The sequence below is a fragment of the Aplidium turbinatum genome, chromosome 17, assembly GCF_918807975.1.
Source record: "Aplidium turbinatum chromosome 17, kaAplTurb1.1, whole genome shotgun sequence".
In the NCBI taxonomy this organism is placed as follows: Eukaryota; Metazoa; Chordata; class Ascidiacea; order Aplousobranchia; family Polyclinidae; genus Aplidium; species Aplidium turbinatum.
The window spans coordinates 1,753,813-1,756,909 of record NC_137488.1 but is presented as its reverse complement, the minus strand read 5'-3'; positions in this window follow the sequence as shown (position 1 = coordinate 1,756,909).

Below are 3,097 nucleotides of genomic sequence, written 5' to 3'. Positions count from 1 at the left end.
AACACATGGATTGTTGGATCCGGCCACCCTCGGTAATGGGGACATCACCGGATTAAAACTGGACTACTAATACTACTGTTGGACAAATTTATCTTCAGAATTCTTGTAATGAAATGCCACTGGATGTATTGAACATTGACTTTGATGTCAGTGGAATGATTGCACTTCATCTTGAACAACAAACTTGTAATTTTCTGTAAAATCCAAAATAGCAATGTAGGCTACAGCTTTCAAAGTTTAGTGTTTGTTTGCGTTCTGACAGATACTTAGCTATGAAAGAGTGTGCTGTAAGCTTGTCCACTGCTTGTGTTAGAATGTCTGTGAAAGATGATGAAGAAACTAAGGTTTTTAGAGTTGATCGATCTGCCATTGTGTCGAACTGCCATTGTGTATAAACAATGTCATCTTCAGATTCACCTCCTAGCTTGTCTGTTAAAAATTGGTGTAAAACTTCTCTTCCAGGACAACTTTCACATCTATGCACCATGCACATCTTATTTTCTGTGTTACATACAATCATGGACATAAAATCTTTGTAATTTTGAGTCATGTTAGTAGCATTACATAGTATGGGTTGACATTTTCTCAGTTGAATATTTTGGTTTATGCAAAACTTACATCAACCAAATTTAGTAAAAGTATTATACTTCAATTGCTTTGTTTAAAGAAAAAAAAAATTTTTTTGCACCTTTTTCCCAACGCTCCGAAATATTCCCCCAAAGTTAGCGTATCAAAAATAAAATAAGAAAAACTTTAAACCTAAATTACCATTTAAAATGTTCATCTTAGCATAATTTAAAGTGCAAAAATGAATTCCTTGGGTCTTAAATTGGTAAAACGCATGTTTTCGTTATGAAAATCGTTCAAGGTAAAGAGTTATTGCCAAAAAATGAAGGCGCGAAATGAAAAAATGGCTGTGCTCAGCTCCCAAAATCCTACTAGTGGCCGAAAATTCAAAGTGCTCTATCTCGGCCCCCAATAAAGATATTTCAAAAATTTTTTTTGCTATTGTCATCATTTTTTAGTATGTATAAAATATGTCAAAATAAGCAAAATCTGTTACTAGTGGTTACAAAATTTGAAAAAATCTGATGATTATAAATGGAATGCCCCTTTACTTTTACTCCCGGTGAGTTATTTAACGTGGAATTACCGTAACATCGTGCGTATCGCGTTGCTCGTTTTATCGCTACTTTTGGCATTATTACATCACAACAAATTAAACAATGCGGTTGTGATGGACTACTCTAGTTATCTAGTATACTTTTCGCTTTTCGTTTTGCATGTGTTGGTACAATTTTTTTCGTACCAAACGTTCAAAGCAATTGCCAAGACAATTTCAACTTTTGTCGTTTGGCCTCGGCAACGTTTTGGAAGGGTTTGCAGTTAGGAGTTATCGCCCAACACTAACTGCCACCAAGATGAGATCCCGTTTGACTGATGAACATTTCAAAAGCCTAAATTTGTTGTAAACTGCAATAAGCAATAAACTGAAGCTAAAACTGCAATAAGCAATTTTGTAAGCAATTTTTTGTAAGGGTTTGCAGTTAGGAGTTATCGCCCAACACTAACTGCCACCAAGATGAGATCCCGTTTGACTGATGAACATTTCAAAAGCCTAAATTTGTTGTAAACTGCAATAAGCAATAAACTAAAGCTAAAACTGCAATAAGCAATTTTGTGATGTTCATTGCTTTTATAAAATCATTAAAAATGTGTTGATGGTAAAAACGATCAATTATTCTAGAATAGATATCTGTATTCGGTTTCAGTATTTTAGAATATTCTAGAATAGCTACGTAATTATTCTATTTGCCCATCCCTAGCAGTGGTGGGAATCAAACCCACATCATCAAAGCAGGGATATCTAAAGAAGGGGATGCGAAGGCTCACAGCGATTGCCATATTCTTATGACACTACCAGGGCGGAAGTTTGTAGTGCGTAAAACATGCAGTTCTTTTAAAGTTTTGTTGTGCAACTGGTACTGTCAGCTACAGATGACAGTTAGTAAATGTTACATAGAGCATATTTAAAGAATACTTGTTTAGAAAGACAGTTGAAAAGTTACAAGTTAGCTGTTTTTCTTAACAAAGTCTTTGCATTAGGCCAGATTTAAAACAAATAAACAGGTAGTTGAATTAACAAGTAACCATGAGCGTGCAGTGAGTATCCAGGCTTGATGCTGATAGCGCAATGCAGGTTATCATAACAAGAGTTATCAAACTACTATCAGTGCCAATTGTCAGTTTATGGTAAACAGAGATTATTTACGATAAACAGAAGCCCTTCTATTGTCAGACCTATTAAAAGCCTTCATATCCCCTTCTCTAGATATCCCTGCATCAAAGTTATTACCTCCCAAACTCTGAGAGACCAAACCAATATGCCAGTCTGCGTGTACCAAATCGCTCATTTAATTTACTTCAAATCAGAAAGATACTCACAATATCACATGGTTGCTGCAGGCAGTGCTTGGCGGACTATAAATACGCACACATTCTGGAAGTTATGGTAACTTTTGGACCGTATCAACACCTGAACCATGACACCGGATCTCAAAAAGCAAAAGTGGGATCGTAAAAATCTTGGATCTGTACATTGTGATCCGGCAGGATCAGGACAGGTTTCAAAAGTTTTTGCAGCAGATGACAGTTGAAAACAATGTATGAAATTGTTTATGAACCTTCTAGATTTTATTCTTCACGTCCACGTGTAGTCAATACATGACATGAAGTGAGCTGTAGTTTCGGTTTCGAAATGAAATTTACATGGATTCAAAGGCCTAAAGTCTAAAGCCTGTGTTTGGCTTGCCAGGAAGCAGAGGTATTGAAAATTGGCATGATCAGGATCTTAAATTTCATCGTAAATTTCATGATCAGGATCTTAAATTCAATTTCCAACACCATCAGATCAGAATCACGTCCTGTAGTTTTCGGATCAGGATCTTTGAAAAGGTGGATCTGAACAAGTTGGATGGATTGCTGCAACAGTCCTTGTACTGGACTGTCATCTTTTCAATGAAACAAAACTAGCGGTTTGCCTTCAGATAGTACCGTATGCTGTAATCTCAATCCTTTCTTTTTCCATTTTTAGTTT